At 47.1% G+C, this 17,109-nt stretch overlaps 1 pseudogene; it reads right to left on the bottom strand.

The window, feature by feature from the left end:
- Positions 1 to 4,619: 4,619 nt before the first annotated feature.
- Positions 4,620 to 4,740, bottom strand: LOC129406330 (small nucleolar RNA SNORA5; annotated as a pseudogene).
- Between the last annotated feature and the right edge of the window lie 12,369 nt (positions 4,741 to 17,109).

The following is a 17,109-nucleotide window of genomic DNA, read 5'->3' as shown; positions in this document are numbered from 1 at the left end:
ATTAATAATTCTGTTTTATCATCTACTATGTCCATGTTCAAGTGTCTTTGGTGGGATTCACTTATTTTTGTTGTTTATCTGGGAGAGCTCAGGGGCTGCTCCAGGTTCTGAGCTCAGGGGGTCACTCTGGGAGGTTCTAGGGGTCCATATGTGCTGTTTGTTGGGCATCCAGCCGGGAAGCTACTGTGTGCATGTTTATTTTAATTGTATGTCCTTTTCTCACCCTTCTTGTTGTTGTGATGACCAGGGGTCACACACACGCTCACCGGGGCCAAACACTCTAGTTGTGGTGCTTGCATCCACCTGGCTCTGCCCCGTAGAACTCACACTTGGCTGGCACTGGGGGTGGCTCTGGGATTGAACTCACAGCCTGATGCGTGCAAGGCCGGCACAGTACCTCCTGCCACGAAGCTCTCCCTCTGGCCACTTTAGAATTGAAGCCCATTATTGCTTTGGGTGGAAGCGTCTTGATGGGCTCATGGAGGACAGGTTCATGGTTCTACTCTCCTAAACCAAACAGAATTGGATAGGTACATCTGGTCCAGTGGGGAAATAAATTTCATGGGCTGTCTTTCAAGACTAACTAGAGTTGATCTGGGATTTCCCTCCGCTGTGATGTATCCAGGTCACCACTCCCCCTCATTAGGACTGAGCGTATTTAACACTGCCACCGTTAATGAAAGCGCCATTGTCACACACATCCACAGGATCCCCTGTTAGGCCAGGGCCCAGGTCCAAGTCTTCCAGTAAAATTCAGCAAACATTTATTGAGTGCCTACTAGATGCAAGCAACTTCTTCATCTAACCACTTTCATGTTCTCAAGTCAAACATCAGATCCCCGTCCCCCCCCCCCCCCAACCTCCTGGGTACAATTTATACTTTAGGAACCCAATTTGGCTGTCTAAAGTGGGAGAGAAGGAGCAGTCACATTACAGAATTGCTTGCCTATGAATTTTAAGATCTACTAAAAGGAATCCTCCTGGTTCCTCTGGGGACAAACATTTCATAATAGAAATGTTTAAAAATCAGCTGTGATTGTTTTTCGAGGTTAACTCCTCAGATTCTACCGGTCCAGACATGTTTTTTTTTTTTTTTCTTTCCCTACCTACCAAAGACAAGGGCAAGGAAATTTGCCAAAGAAGGGCCTCCAGTGAAATCGAGGAAAACCCCATCCTGGAGCCTTGTTGAAGCCTAGAAAGACAACAGCCCCCAGCCTGGAGTTGTCTCCAAAGACTGTTGTTTCCAGTTCCTTGAGCCAGAAATCGCTGCTTTCAGGACAGGAAAAAAAAAAAAGAAAAAAAAAAGAAGAAGAATAAAAAGAAAAGAAAAAAAAAAGTTCTGAGCTAGGGTTAAAAAGGTACAAAATAGAGTGTTTTATAAGACCGGATGTGAGCAATGATGGGTAGGAATGGGCCTCTCGGATGCTGCTGGCAGGCACGTAAATAGATACAACCTTTCTGGAGGGCCATTTAGAAATACTATCAAACGCCTTAAAAATGATCTTACTCTTGGAATTGATCCCAAGGAAATAAATAGGGCTGTACTCAAAGATTTATCCGTAGGGATAGTCATTGCAACATGGTTTATAATAGTGGAAAATTGGAGATATTCTAAATGTCCAACCCTAGGGGACTGACTGCTATTAGTTCAATAATTCGTAGGGAATCCTTCGTTCTGTGATGGTGTATCATTCAGGCTTAGAATTGGGCCTCACAGTTAGGGGTCAGAGTTCAGAGAATCTTGGAAATCATATGCAAAATTGTATGTGTGTGTGTGTGTGTGTGTGTGTGTGTGTGTGGTGTAGATTTTGAGTGGGAGGAAGGATTTTTATGAACTGTCAAAGAATTACATGACCCAAGAGAGTAAAAAATCACCACTGTAGAAAATATTTAAAGCAGAAAGATGCTGACAACATATTATTAAGTGAGAGATGAAGGATAGGTTGAAAGCAAATATAATACAATCTCATTTTTATTAAAAAAAAGTGTATGCCTGTGTGTATGTGCATGTGTATGTGGGGGGGCAGGGGGGAGAAAGAAAGTGTTATTCACTAAGGGGCAGGGAGACGCCTTGGAGGGCTGAGTGGGTGCTTTGTAGGCTTGAACCCTGATGCTTCAAGATCCCCTGAGCACCAGCAGGACCAACCTCTAAGCTAGGAGTAGCCTCCGGGCACCACGGAGTGTGATCCCAAAGCCCCGCAAATAAAACAAACGTTTCCCATGAGATTATTATGGTTATCTCAGAATGGCAGGGGATAAGGTGGTTTTGGGGGTTGAAGGGGACTTTGGTCCAAAGCTGTTGGTGCTCAGGCTTCCCTCTGGCTCTAGTCCCTGTAGACTTTGGGGGACCAGGTGGTACCAGGGATTGAATCAGGTCTGGGCCCATGCAAGCAAGGCAAGTGCCTTCACCCTTGCTGTCCTTGGGACAAGATAAAGTGATTTCCCCCCCCCCTTTGTTGTATTTTTAAAATTGCTACACCTATTACTAATAGCCTTTAGGCTATTTCCTTTAGGAAAAAAAATATTTAGGGCCAGGAAGGTAACTCAAAGGAAAAGTATAACTGCTTAGTGTGTGAGGGCCCCTGAGTGCCACAGGGACAGGCCCTGACCCCCACTGGATGTGACATGAGAACTCCAAAGTAAAACTAAAATTAATTTAAAGTCTTCATGCTTGCACTTATTTGTGTGTGTGTGTGTGTGTGTGTGCGTGTGTGCACATGCGTGTGCGGTGTGTGTGAGTGTTCATTTGTGGGAGATCAAAGACAAGTCCTGCTTTTTCTGCACCTTGCACTCTATCACTGAGCTACATTCCCAGAGAAGAGAAAACAAATTTTTGTCAACATATAAATATGGACCCTTCAATCTATACCCACACGCTTGGGTCCTGACTAACCAGCGGTCTACAGTGAGTTTCTTAATTCATCTTGGTCTTAATTTCCTTATCTGTAAGATGGGGATGGCAATAGTTCACATTTATAGTCCACCAAGGTAAGTGCTCTTTGGAGGATGACTATTGGCAGCAAAATAAAGGTGAGGCCATGTGCTTGGTGCATGAGCTCTGAGACACACAGGTATGAGCTTGAACCCAGGTTTGCTGGTTCTTAGTAAACTATCTCCTGTATCAGCTTTACTTTCCCATCTGTAAAATGGGTGCACTATCTACCTTGCTTGTCTGATTTTGGCAGGAGAGTAATAATACATGTGCCTACTGTACATTTCTGTATTGGGGCTCAGAAAATGACAGGAAGGTACCAACCCAAAGTAGAATTGGATTGCTGGGAATTGATCATCAATGTTCAAAGAATCCATTTTTTGCTTCCAGTTTTTCACACCTTAACACAAATCCTTTTTTTTTGCTTCATGCAATAAAGAGGTTGGCCAAAGGGCTGGAGCAATAGCACAGCGGGTAGGGCGTTTGCCTTGTATGCGGCCGACCCGGGTTTGATTCCCAGCATCCCATATGGTCCCCTGAACACTGCCAGGAGTAATTCCTGAGTGCAGAGCCAGGAGTAACCCCTGAGCATTGCCGGGTGTGACCCAAAAAAGAAAAATAAAAAGAAGTTGGCCTAACAAAGGGCTTTGAGAAGTATAACACTATACCCTTTAGCTAATATCGCCGTTGGGATTATCCAGAACATGATCTAGGTAGTTATTATTCCACATCAGTCTAGGAAGGCATTATCCTTGATTTTCTCTTTCCTGTTTCATTTCTCTTCTCTTTCCAGAAACGAGCTGTTGATCACAGATGATATAGTGTATAAAAGAGATACTCTGAGGTGACGAGAGCTTTGCCATCCTTTCAAGCTCCCCATGATCAGAAACCCCCACCTCCATGAGTTATCCAATATGCTTTGCCAAGGACGATCATCTTTTCCGAGATTTTCCTGAGATCTGGTGTTTGTTGAATGAGTGTGTGCTTGTCATTAAGCCAAGGTTGGGTCACATGATGCTTCGTCTAAGGTGTGAGCTGGTTCTTCTCTTGACTCACACTCTAAGTGTTGTGATTTTGCCAATCCTTCAAGATATTTCCAGAATCCAGTCACCTCTCCCTGCTTCCATAGCGACCACCTTAATGCAACCTACCACTATCTTTCATCCAGATTTTAAAAAATGAATTAAACGTTTTGTTTGTTTGGGTTGATTCTTTTGGTGGAAGAGGGGCTACAACCAGCCGTGCTTAGGGCTTACTCCTGAATCTGTGCTCAGGGATCACGCCTAGTGAAGCTCAGGACACCATATGTGGTGCTGGGGATCAAACTAGGGTCACTTGCATGCAAAACAAGCCAGCCTGTGCTATCTCTGGTCCCTATTTTATCTATCTATCTTTTATTTTTTTATTATTTTTTCTTCTTCTTAGTTTCTGTGACCTCACTGGAGCAATAGCACAGCGGGTAGGGCATTTGCCTTGCTCACGGCTGACCCGATTCTTCCGTCCCTCTCCGAGAGCCCAGCAAGCTACCGAGAGTATCCCCCTGCACGGCAGAGCCTGGCAAGCTACCCATGGCGTATTTGATATGCCAAAATAAGTAACAACAAGTCTCACAATGGAGACGTTACTGGTGCCTGCTTGAGCAAGTCGATGGGCAATGGGACGACAGTGTTACGGTGTGACAGTGCTACAGTTTCTGTGACCAAATTTATTCCTGGATCCCAGGGTCCTGGTGTCGTAGCATTCCTGTGGTATCCTTCTTCCTCAACACTGGCCACGGTGGGGTAGGCACCAAATTTGACATGGCTGCAATCTGCTCCCTATTTTAAAGACCCTCCCCACTCTGTCGCTCATGACTGGGTTACACACACATGCTTGGGTGCAGGGCTCACACATGTGGTGACGGGGCCCACACAACTTTCCTGTTGTGGTGCTTGCCAGGGTCGCCTGGTTGGCTGCATGCCTGCGCACAGCCGCTGTGTCACCACAACAGCACCTGCAGATGCAGGGGCCCCAGACTGCACCAGCCCTGTGCATGCAAGGAAGTTCTTTCGTGTGCTTTTGCTATCTATGAGCCCCCCTCTAAAACATTATTTTTGGAGCAGTTTAGTTTCAGAGAAAATTGAATGGAAGGCTTAGAGATTTCCATCAACTCCACCCTATTTGATCCCCCCTTATGAGCACCTCCACGTACCCCAAAGAATGATTCCTTCTGATACAATCAGTGAATACTTCTCGACACATCAGTATCACCCCCCAAATCCTTAGTTTACATTAGAGGTCACTGTAGGTATGTTTATGTTCTATGTTTGGTGTTTTTTTTTTCTTTTTCATGGTGGTGGTGGGAGCATCAGGCCATACCCTACTGTGCTCAGGGCTTATTTATGGCTCTGCACTCAGGAATTACACCTGGTGGTGTTTGTGGGGAACCGTATAGGGTGGTGGGGATCAAACCCAGGTTAATTGAGTGCAAGACCTGTACTGTCTCTCTCCGGCTCCATACATTAAAAGAATTTTGATATTATTGTAATGACATAGAACCTATACCTACCTACCATTGAGGTACCATATGGAATTATTTTTCCGCCAACAATCTCTGTGCTCTGCCTCTCCGTCCTTCTCTCCTCGTCCACTCTGAAGCTCTGATGACCACAGATCGTTTTACCATCTCCATAATTTTGCCTTTCCCAGTGTGGTCTTGAGTTAGGCTAATACAGTCCTCCTAGGCTAGCTTCTTTCACTTACTGACATGCATTTAAAGTTCCTCCTTGCATTTTCACTGCTTAATAGAGCATTTCTTTTCAATGCTGAATAATATTCCGTGGTGTCCTAGGGGCTCCCAACGTGGGCCATTAGGATTAAAGCTTCTCTAGACATCTGTTTGCAGATCTTTGTTTGGATGTACGCTTTTCATCCCTTTGGGTAAGTGCTTGTGGAGGTGCCTGGGTAAAGGTACTTTTTTGCCTTGTAAGAAATCAAAAAGTCTCCTAGAATCACTGTACCATTTCCCATTCTCACCGGCAGTGAATGAGAGTTCCTGCTGCTCCACATGTTTGCCAGCATTTCAATGAAATGTAATTATTTTGGAGAGCTTCAAGTTTTTTTTTCCTGGAGTCATTTTTTCCCTTCCTTTTCATAGGAGTCTTATTTTTGATACTAGCAGAAAACAATCTTAATTAGCATAAATCTTGCATGGAATTGCAGCTCTAAATAGACAACTCAGAGTGCTGCCGTTTTATTTAATGGAAGATTAAATGACTATCAGTGGCATTTAAAAAAAGTCCAGTATTCTAGGGTAGGCCATATTGATTGGCAAGTGTCTCATGGTATTTTTTTTTCCCGCTTTTTCTGGGTCACACCCGGTGATGCTCAGGGGTTACTACTGGCTCTGCACTCAGGAATTACTCTTGGCACTGCTTGGGGGACCATATGGAAGGCTGGGAATTGAACCGGAGATGGCCGCATGCAAGGCAAATACCTTACTCGCTGTGTTATCGCTCCAGCCCCAGTATTTTATTTTAGGGGGGCCACTTCCGGCAATGCTCAGGGGTTACTCCTGGCTCTGCTCAGGGATCACTCCTGATGGTACTCAGGGGACCATATGGGTTGCTGGGAATCAAGCCCAGGTCAGTAACATGCAAGACAAATGCCCTACCTGCTGTACTATTTCTCTGGCCCCATCTCATTATAGTTTTAATGGAACTTTCCTTCATGACCTGGAACGTGGAATCCCTTTTCATGTGCTCGTTGCTGTCTGGGTATCTGCTTTGGGTAGGTGTCTGTTCAGGTTTGGGGCACATATTTTTTACTGGGCTGCTGGTTTTTTTTTTTTTTTTGATGCTGGGAATTGAACCCAGGTCAGTCGAGTGCAAGGAAAACGCCCTACTCGCTGTGCTATCACTCCAGCCCCCTGTTTTTTTTCTTTTTTTTTAAATTGGGGACTTTTTAAAGTTGTTTGGAGGACAGCTTCTTATCATAAGTGCATTTTGCAAATAATTTCTCCCACTTGGAGGTTCTTGTCCATTTGCTTTTTGCAGAGCACAATTTATTTTTTTAATTTTTACTTTTTTTGGGGGGGGGTCACACCCGGCAATGCACAGGGGTCATTCCTGGCTCATGCACACAGGAATTAACCCTGGCGGTGCTCAGGGGACCATATGGGATGCTGGGATTCAAACCCGGGTCGGCCGCGTGCAAGGCAAACGCCCTACCCGCTGTGCTATCGCTCCAGCCCCTTTTTTTTAATTTTTAAATTTATTTATTTTTTAATTCTAACAAACTGCAGTCTATCAATTATTTCTTTCTTGGATCTTGCTTGGGGTGTCATAGCTAAAGAGTCATTGCCCCAGAGAGCACATGGCAGGACACTTCCCGCAGAGGCCAATGTGTTCAGTCGTTGGCACTACCCCACATGCCCAGGAAGATGCCAGGGGCTGTGCCACTGGGACACTCAGTGGAGACCCCCATCCTGGCAACAACCACGAGGAAGGAATGGAGGAAGAGTCACCTCCAGAAGGAAGATGATCTCTTTCAAATAACACTATACCACTTCTCCTTTTCTTTCTTTCTTCTTCTTTAAATGAAGAAAGTTTTTCTTTTTTCTTTTAAAAATGATTTCCCCTTCCCTTCCTCTTTGTTTCGGTTGTGATGACCAGGCCGAGGTATTTGTTCAAACTTAGCTGCAATGTGCTGGAGACGGCACACTTTGTTGTTGTTTTCTGTTTGCTTGTTTTGGGGGTCATACCCAGCAATGCTCAGGGGTTACTCCTGGCTCTATGCATAGAAATTACTCCTGGAAGTGCACAGGGGACCATATGGTATGCTGGGGATCAAACCTGGGGCTGCTGTATGCAAGGCAAATGCCCTATTCTGGCCCCAACACATTTTGTTTTTTGTGCTTTTTTGGAAGAGGCACATTGACCTTGGGGGACCAAATGTGATGCTGGAGATTGAACCTGGGTTGGCTGTGTGTTAAGTGAGGGCTTTACCCAACTGTCAAACTGGAGAGAGCACGCTTTGTTACAGAGCCAGCGTTCACAAGGGGTCACATCAGTGCATATCAGTGCTACTTGGATCAAACTCTAGGCCCCAGATTTACAAGACAGGTACTTTGCAGTGAATCAACCCTGGGCCTCACCGACTTCACTTTCAAATAACCCAATACCATTTCATGGGTAAGGCAAAATAATAACAAATAATTCAACTTATTTATAATAGCAAAATATTAACGCTGAAATAATTCTAATTCTCCCTGTCTGTCCTTTGTATTATTGCTGTCATTTATTTCCCTTTATGTAAGTATATTGTGTACACATAATTGAATACATTATTCCTATTATTATTCTGAATAAACTGTTGTTTGATTAGCATCGAAAAGAAATTTTAGGGGCTTGAGCTATAGTAGAGCAAGTAGGGTGCTTGCTTTGCATGTGACTGACCTAGGTTTTATCCCCAGCATCCCATATGGTCTCCCCAGAACTACCAGGAATAATTCCTGATTGCAGAGTTGGAGCATCACTACCCAAAACCAAAAAAAAAAAAAAAAAAAGTTGTGTTTCTCGCCTTTTTGTTGGCATGGTGCTAGATTTCCTTGATCACCGGATACAATGTACTCGGGACCAGGAGCTGCGGTAAACAGCCTTTTGATGATGTTGGCAGAGGGAAGCATCTATAGCTCCACCGCCTCATGGTTCGTTCTCTTCTGTCCCTCCCAGCTTCCCTCCCTCCTCTCCAGATGGCCAGAGAGGACTGGGAATTTCCCTTCCTCCTTGTTAGGCTCTGGAAAATACCCAAGAGTTTAGGCTTTGGTGAAATGGTTTCTTCTGAGTGCTTTGTTTGAATGAACAAAATGCTCCGGTATATTTTGAAACAGTTCCTTCTCTTTTTATCCATGCCCAGTGGGGGAAATTCTCTGTAATTCTCCCTATGACAACCTGTCGAATCCCCTGGAGGTCAAACCTACCAGGCACTGAACCAGAAACTGCAAGTCTCTTGGGGCCGGAGTGAGAGTACAGCAGGTAGGGTGTTTGCCTTGCCTGTGGCTGACCTGAGTTTGATTCCCAGCATCCCATATGGTCCCCTGAGCACTGCCAAGGGTAATTCCTGAGCGCAAAGGGTTGCATCACTAGGTGCGACCCACCAAACCAAAAATAACCCAAACCAAGAAAATACAAATCTCACCTGAAGTTTTGCTGTAGTCATCTAACTGCTTTTCTCCTTCTACCCCTCCTCTCTCTCTGTCTCTCTCTCCCCCCCCGCACACTTCTCTACATAAATTTATTTAAGATGAAGCTATTTTACTTTAAAAAAGTTATCTCATTCAGCCTCTATAAAAGAAAGGTGTGAAGATCTCTCAAAAGAAATTAAAAAATAAATAAAAGGAAAGAAAGGAGTTTCCATACGACCTGGTAATTCTACTTCTTGGCATCTGTCTCCAAAACAAACAAAAATCATGAATTCAAAAATGTTTTATGCACACCTATGTTCATTACAGACTTGGGACAATAGCCAAGATGAGAAACAACCCTAATGTCCAACAATGAATGAATGGATACAGAAATGGTGGCACAGATGCACAATGGAATATTACACAGCCATAAGAAAAAGTTTGCTACAATCTGGCTGGAGCTAAAGGACTTTATGTGGAGTGAAATAAATCGGAGGAAGAAGGACAAAGACTGCTTGAGTTCACTTAGAGAACTGTCCTCTATAGAGAAACAAAGCTAGGGAACAGGAGACAGTGTTAAATAATAAAAAAAAATCAGGGATTGGAGTGATAGTACTGCGGGTAGGGCATTTGCCTTGCATGCAGCCGACCCAGGTTCGATTCCCAGCATCCCATATGGTCCCTCGAGCATTGCCAGGAGTAATTCCTGGGTGCAGGAGCCTGGAGTTACCCCTGTGCATCGCTAGGTGTGACCCCAAAAAGCAAAAAAAAAAAAAAAAGATGAAATAAACCCTTGATATTGGACTAAAACACTGGAGTTACCAAGCAAGAGTGGGGGTGGGGGAGGAGGAGTGATTTGGGAGATATCAAAATAAAACAAAATGTGAGTCTGGGCTCCCAGAGACAGCTCCAAGTTAGACACAAGTCTATATCCTGATCTCTGGCACCGCCCCCACCGCTGAGAATGAGATCCCGCGGTGTTGTGTAAGATCCTGTGGTTTTGTGTGAGATCCTGCCGTGTTGTGTGAGATCCCGCGGTGCTATGTGAGATCCCGCAGTGCCATTTGCAGTCCCTGGTGTTGAAAGCTCAGTGTTTCATCTCTGGTGCAACTCCTGGCAAAAGTGTGACTCTCCCCCCTGCCTACCTCCCCCGGTCATTGCGACACCAGCAAGGGTCAGGGACATAGTCTGGAGCCTTGTGTGGCCGCCAGGGACCCTGGTTCAGTCTCCTGCATCTCATGCTCCTCTGAGCAACGCAGCAGCCTAAAGGTGGGGGCTGGAAACAAAAGTGCAGGGGTGAAGTGCTCTTGCCTTGCACGCTGTTGATGCCATTTCAACCCCTGGCTTCACTTATGGTTCCCTGAGCACCGTGTGGATTGTTGCCTGAGCAGAGAGCCAGGAGTAACCCCTATATACCAGTGGATGTGCCCCAAGCTCATCTCCTGTGGGAGGTGAAGGAAGGAAAAGGGGAAGTGAAATTTACAAAAATATTTGTGCTCAGGGACCCTAGCGATAGTATAGCCTGTGGGCGTTTGCCTTGCACACAGGTGACCCAGGTTCAATCCCCAGCATCCCATATGTCCCTCAAGCACTGCCAGAGGTCATTCCTGAGTGCAGAGTCAGGAGCAACCCCTGAGTGTTGCTGGGTGTGGCCCAAAAAGCAAAAAAAAAAAAAAAATTGTGCTCAAAGAAATGTGAGCGCATAGAGTGGCTCAGTGGTCGAGCACATGTCCCTAAGAGTGAGGCCCTGGGGGCTGGAGCAATAGCACAGCGGGTAGGGCGTTTGCCTTGCACGTGGCCGACCTGGGTTCGATTCCCAGCATCCCATATGGTCCCCTGAGCACCGCCAGGAGTAATTCCTGAGTGCAGAGCCAGGAGTAACCCCTGTGCATCACCAGGTGTGACCCAAAGAGCAAAAAAAAAAAAAAAAAGAGTGAGGCCCTGGGTTCAGTCCCTAGCACCACAAAACAAACACATCAAGAATTAGGTTCTGTGACGTTCGGGCCTGCAAGCCCTTCAGTGGCTTCCTCTCTCCCTCAGTAAAGGCCAAGGCACTGGGTCCCCCATCTGCCACTTCCCAACTCCGCCTCCATTTCCACCTTCTCTCCTGCCACACCCTGTGGCATGACACCACCGTCCAGGGGGTCCCTGAAGCTGCAGGAACCAGCTGGACCCTCCCCGCTGGGCCACAAGACTTAGTTCTCTGCTTAGTTCAGCTCAGGTTCACGAGTGCTGTGCCCGGGAGCCCCTCCATCTGCAGCCAGCCCAACTCCCTTCCCTGCACAGTGTAGTCAGGGGACCATATGGGATGCTGGAAATCGAACCCATGTCGGCCGTGTGCAAGGCAAACGCCCTACCCGCTGTGCTATTGCTCCAGCCCCTCATTTTCACTGTCCTTTTGCCTTTTTGGTTGTTCATTGACTTCTTTCTCTCACTAAAATGAAATATCCATGAGGACAAATTTTTGTTATTGTTGTTTATTTTGCTCAGGGCTTATTCCTGGCTCTGTATTCAGGGGTCACTCCTGGTGGGGTTCAGGGATGCTGAGGATAGAATCTGGGTTGGCCGTGTGCAAGGCAAGCACATTTCCTGCTGTATTATCACTCTGACCCTCCTATTTTTTTTGTTTTTGGGCCACACTCCATAGTGCTCAGGGCTGACTCCTGGCTCTGTGCTCAGGGTTCACTTCTGGCAGTACACAGGGCACCCGCCAGGAAGGGTTTGAGGTGCATTAGAGGCAAGTGACTAAACTCTGTACTATCTCTCCAGCCAGTGGGCATGGTTTCAATTCTTTTTGTTTTCTTTTTGGGTCACACCTGGCAATGCACAGGGGTTACTCCTGGCTCATGCACTCAGGAATTACTCCTGGCGGTGCTCAGGGGACCATATGGGATGCTGGGAATCAAACCTGGGTCGGCCACGTGCAAGGCAAACACCCTACCCGCTGTGCTATTGCTCCAGCCCCTCATTTTTCATTTTAAATTAAGAAAAAAAAACAATAATAGGGGGTCACACCCAGCCATGCTCTGGGGGCCACAAGGTGCCAGGGATCAGCTCAGGGCCTAGGACATTCTGGGCAAGTACTTTACCGCTTAAGTGATTCCCCCCCATCTCCCCGGGCCTCGGGGCAGAGTTTTGAATCTAGACTTGTATCACCAGAGCTGACAACCACACCTGAGACAGCATTAAGTTCTCAATAAATATTTGTTGAATGGGTTCTCTCCCTACTGACGTAGCTGAGGGAAGGGACACAGCTAGAGTTCAGACACAGAGCCCGTGTTCCGAATGACTCTGCGACGTCGCCATCAACGCTGTGGTGCATATTGAATAGCCGATGTGTTCTTCCAAATGGCTCTTTCCTACACTCTGGCAGTTTTCTATTTCTTGGCTCTCCCCGGAGTTGATTTTTCTGAGTTGCTCAGAACTCTCTATGAACTGCATCCTAATATTTCCTCAAGCTCATTGCCTTGCAAAACAGGCTGGAATCAGACTGCCCACTGCACTAGCTGCAGGCCGCTCGCCTCTACCCTATTCCGCTGCCGCCAACTGCCAGTTCAGCTCAGAGCCGCGCTGCTTCTGGCCAAATGCAATCTCCGGTTAGGTGCGCGCTGTGATGTGATCTGTAAGAGGAACGATAAAAACCCAAACAGACCCGTGATGCTCCCTCCGCTTTGAACATTTTAGCCCCTTTGAAACGCCGGTGAGTTCATCATCTAGTTTAATGCTCATACTCAGGGCATTGCTTACTCGGGTGCTGGCTGAAGAAATAAGAGATCATGGTTAATAGCAGTAAGTTTGGGGATGAAAACTTGGATTTTTTTTTGATCCCCCCCCACATCTCTAATGTCTCTCCAAACAAAGTGTCCTTCTGCTGATTTCAGGCGAGGTTAGTACGAGCTGTGGTTGACAGTTCCATCACATTTTATAGTCAGTGATGGAACTCTGGGGAGTGGAAATGAATGAGGGGCGGCCCTCAGGATGTCTCTCTCAGTGGTAGAGCTGCCCACATTGCAGGCATGAGCCATGAGTTCAGTCCCTGCACCACCCCATGTGTCGCTGTAACTCAGGCCATTTAGGGCTCTCTGGATGCAAAGAACAGTGTGATCCCCAGTGAACCTCAGCCAAACATGTGCAAGCACCATAACTCCGGTGATCTCTGCAGCAAAGGTCAGAGTCGACTGTGCTATCACTGGTCATAACATTAGCAGCAGATGGAAATTAAGAAAATAAATAAGGGGCTGGAGTGATAGTACAGGGGGTAGGGCATTTGCCTGGCATGCAGCTGACGTGGGTTCGATTCTCAGCATCCCATATGTTCCCCCAAGAACTGCCAGATGTAATTCCAGGAGTAACTCCTGTGCATCGCTGGGTGTGACCCAAAAAGTTAAAAAGAAAAAAAAACCAAAATAAATAGAAGACTCGGGGGCTGGAGAACTAGTACAGGGGATAAGGCTTTTTTTGCGTGGTATGTCGTCTGCCCTGATCCGCCAGCTGCAGATGGGCACTCTACGCACTGCCAGGGGTCGCTCCTGAGCACAAATCCAGGAAGAGCTCCCGAGGACTGCCAGGTGTGACCCCCAAACCAAAAGCAGTAACAGACTCAGGGCAGGTGGTAGAGCTTAGTGGTAGAGTACATGTCTTTTTAAAAAAAAATTTTTTTATTGAGTCACCATGTGGAAAGTTACAAAGTTTTCAGGTTTAAGTCTCAGTTATACAATGCTCGAACATCCATCCCTTCACCAGTGCACATATTCCACCACCAAGAATCACAGTCTTGCATGTTAGGGGCCCTCGGTTCCATCCTCAGCACCCTAAGACCAACAACAACAACAACAATAACAAAAGAATAAATAAAAACATTTATGTAAAGGGAGGGGGCAGATATGTAGACATCTTCACTGGGGTGTAGGTTTTAGCTGTCCCCAACATCCTTGTCTCTATATATCCTGCCCGGATGTCAGGAAGGACATTCCACTCAAGCCAAGTCAAGTTCAAGGATGCAGGGCCTTCACTGGAATGGTGGAGGGGTGGACAAGCATCCTCCCAGGATGGCTCAGGAGCCTCTGTCCCAGAATGCCTTGCCCGTGTCCTTCCAGCCTCACCGATTTCTGTTGCTCTGAGTGGGCCTCCCCTTCCAAGTGCTCTTGTAGAAGTCAGCCAGGGTTTGTTTCTGTCACGTAGAACTGAAGAGTCGGAAGAGGCAAGCATCCTCGGAAAGCTGGCCACCTTGGCTAGCCTGAAACTGCTTCTTCCAGATGAACTGGGGTGGGCCAGGGCCCAGTGCCGCCCCCCCACCCCCAACGCCCAGAGCTCAGGGCTGCTTCTCACCTGGGACTACCCTGGTGGGCAGAGATGCGGAGCCTGGCATGGGTCTCTGCTGAGGAGACCGAGAGTGGACACAGGCTGTGGCTCCAGGACGCAGGCAGAGACTGACAAGCACGAAGAGGCACAGGGCGTCTTCACAGAAGTGCCAGAGCTCTTGGCTCTCAGACCTCAAGGGTCTCGCATACAAATTTCCTGGAAAGGAGGATGGAGTGAGGGGAGGTGCAGGTAATTCTGCATTTTGGTTTTTGGGTTTGGGTTTTTAGGTGTGGCCACATCAGTGGTGCTCAGATCTTACTCCCGGCTCTGTGCTCAGGGATCGCGTCTGATGAGGCTTGGGGACCACATGGGGTGCTGGGGATCAAACCTGTTCTTCTGTGTGCAAGGCAAGCACCTAACCCATTGCACTGTCTCAGGCCCCCTCACGGGCGATTGGTTACTGCCACACTCATTCACAGGGAGCAGATGTTCCCTTAGCAACCTGTTTTTGGGTACACCTGCTGGCTGGGTCCCAGCTCCCGCCCACCCCCCACTATACACACACATCCCCCTTCTCTGTTTTTAGTTCTCTTTTGCTTGTTTCCAGGGTTCAGGTTTAAAGCCCTTGATTTCCAGGCTGTCGGGGTTATTGGAGCAAGTCAGTGCTCTCCAAGGGGCGGAGGGATGCCAGGCCGGCATGTGTGCGTTTCCCTGCAGGGAACAGGAGTTTACTTCACTCTTGCAGCCACTGCGGCAGAAGGTGGAAGTGAGCTATTGCTCTTCCAGACCAGAAATTGGAGCTGCTGAGGGGTTAAGCCCTTGTCCGAACCAGTCACAAAACTAAGAGAGGCAGAATCTGACCTGGAACCCAGACTGGACCAATGCCAAAGACTTCAGGAGTTCTGGTGTTTTTTTGTTTTTGTTTTTAAAAATGTTTTTAGGGGGCTGGAGAGATAGTACAGTGCATAGAGCATCTGCCTTGCATAAGGTTGACCTGGGTTTAATCCCCAACATCTCTTATAGTCCCCCAAGCCTCCCCAGGAGTGAACTCTGAGTACAGAGCCAGGAGTAAACCCAGAGCACTTCCAGGTGTGGTCCCAAATCAAAAACAACCCCCAGGGGCTGGAGCGATAGCACAGCAGGTAGGGCGTTTGCCTTGCACGTGGCCGACCCAGGCTCGATTCCCAGCATCCCATATGGTCCCCTGAGCACCACCAGGAGTAATTCCTGAGTGCAGAGCCAGGAGTAACCCCAGTGCATCGCCGGGTACTTAAAAAAAAATTATATGGAGGAGCCACATCAGCAGTGCTGGAGGGCCTTGGGGTTACTCTTGCAGATGCTTAGCTTGGGTTCTGGGCCTCAAAGTTTGCCTCCATAACTATGTGGTGCCCAGGAGTCATCCCCAGCAGGGCTGGACGTTAAACGCAGGGCCATGTTCATGCTAAATGTGTCCTCTACCACATGTCTATTTAATTGACTTTGGTTTTGGGGCCCACACTCAGTAGTGCTCAGGGGCTACCCCTATCCCAGGGCCCCAGGGGTCACTCTTAGCAGAGTTCAGGTGTGTTCCAGCCCTTTGAGCTATTTCCCTGGCCTTGAGCCATATCCTTGGCTTAACCTAAATAAGACTTTTTACATTTACTTGTTTACTGTTCTCCTTCCTTTCGTTGATGCTGTATGATAACCAGGAGCCACACACTGGCACTCTACCACTGATATACACCCCCAGATCCAAGCGTCCTGGGTTTCTCCTAACTTGCCCAGTTTCCAGTTCCAGGGCTGGCTGCAGGGCTGGCTCTGTAAATATATTTCTTAGGCCCTGGGCTAATTTATCAGTAAGATCATGGTAGAGGTTCCCAGGAGGTGGAGGCTGTGGTTTCACATCTGATGCCAAGGCTGGTCAAGTGCTTCGTGATTGTCAGGAGGGCTGTGCTGAATAGAAGGCGGCTCAGATAGTTGGGGAAGAATTCTGGGATCACTTGGTGATGCCTGCCACGGACCAGGAAGTGAGGGCAGTGGTCTTTTAGGTCACTTGTTAGCCTTGAGGTGGTGGCCATTCTTTGGCTTAAGTGACCATGTAGGAAGGAGGTTGTTCAATGTTAGGATGCCTTAAGTTTAGCGTCCTGAACTGTTGACACATCAGCCCATCCTGACTATACTCTGCCTTGTCCTCTTTTTGCTTCTGTTTTCCCTTTCAGTCCTTTACAATGATTCAAATCCATCGTCCTGAGTTCATTGATCCGAAGGTAAAAGGGCCTCCTTTCCCTGGCCAAGACAACCCAAGTGTGCTCATTACTGAAGGCTCGCCAGCACCCCTGCACTAGAAAGCAAAGGCTTAAAACCAAAGTTATTTCTTTCTTCTTCTTTTTTTTAATTGAATCACCATGTGGAAAGTTACAAAGCTTTAAGGCTTAAGTCTCAGTTCTCAATGATTGAACACCCATCCCTTCACCAGTGCCCATGTTCCACCACCAAGAACCCCAGTCTACCTCCCATCCCACCCCCACCCCCCGCCTGTGTAGCTGATAATTTTCACTTTACTTTCTCTTTAGTTTGATTACATTCAATATTTCAACAAAAAACCTCACTATTATTGTTTGGAGTTTCCTCCCCAAAATCAGACCTGCTGAAAAGGAAGCATTTGATAATTTATTTTCCATTGCTGAGAATTAAGAGATATGAGGTCGTGGCTGCACGATTTTGGATTTCTGTA

Source organism: Sorex araneus, chromosome 6 (assembly GCF_027595985.1).
Source record: "Sorex araneus isolate mSorAra2 chromosome 6, mSorAra2.pri, whole genome shotgun sequence".
NCBI lineage: Eukaryota > Metazoa > Chordata > Mammalia > Eulipotyphla > Soricidae > Sorex > Sorex araneus.
The sequence above is the reverse complement of the archived record's forward strand: the minus strand, read 5'-3'. Positions and strand labels throughout refer to the sequence as shown.